Below are 720 nucleotides of genomic sequence, written 5' to 3' on the forward strand. Positions count from 1 at the left end.
AGCATATGAAGGATAATCTACTCCACAGCTCATTGTTCCTTCTGCATAAGTAACTTGTTGAGAACTTCCAGAGCATGATGATGAACTGACTAGCATACTTAAATCCTCCATTTTCTTAGCAAGGACATTAGTGAGTGCATCAAATTTGGCATTGATCATGTTGAATGGATCAAGCTCATACATTCCAGAAACTTGCCTTTTTTGAGTTGGAGTTGACCCTCTTGGACTACTCCATAGATGACTGTTCTTTGCTATTTTCTCTAATAACTCATAAGCTTCATCTTCATGCTTAATGATGAATTCCCCTCCAGTTTGAGCATCAATGATTCCTCTGATAGCAGGAGTGACATTTGTGTAAAAATTCTGGTTTATCATCCATTTAGGAATGGCATGATGTGGACATTGTCTCTCCAACTCCTTCCATCTCATCCATGACTCATAAAGAGTCTCATCTTCTCTTGGTCTAAAAGCAATCATTTGATTCCTCAACTCTTGAGTTTTTCCAGGTGGAAAGTATTGGGCAAGAAATACATCAGTGAGCTGCTCCCAATTTGTAATTGAGTTGTGAGGTAAAGAATCAAGCCAATCCAATGCTCTATCTTTCAAAGAGAATGGAAACAATTTTAGCCTTGCTGCATCATCAGATACTCCAGGTTGTTTTTGCATGTCACAAATCATAGCAAACTTCTTCAGATGTGTGTGTGGATTTTCAGAAGGATG

The 720-nt window shown here is 38.5% G+C and overlaps 1 non-coding gene across 1 annotated transcript; it reads left to right on the forward strand.

Annotated features, from left to right (window-relative positions):
* Positions 1 to 385: 385 nt before the first annotated feature.
* LOC131173638 (small nucleolar RNA R71) lies at positions 386 to 493 on the forward strand. Its single transcript, XR_009143952.1, has one exon. It is a non-coding gene; the product is annotated as a small nucleolar RNA R71 (small nucleolar RNA).
* The last annotated feature ends 227 nt before the right edge of the window (positions 494 to 720 follow it).

Source organism: Hevea brasiliensis, chromosome 14 (genome assembly GCF_030052815.1).
Source record: "Hevea brasiliensis isolate MT/VB/25A 57/8 chromosome 14, ASM3005281v1, whole genome shotgun sequence".
NCBI classification, from domain to species: Eukaryota; Viridiplantae; Streptophyta; class Magnoliopsida; order Malpighiales; family Euphorbiaceae; genus Hevea; species Hevea brasiliensis.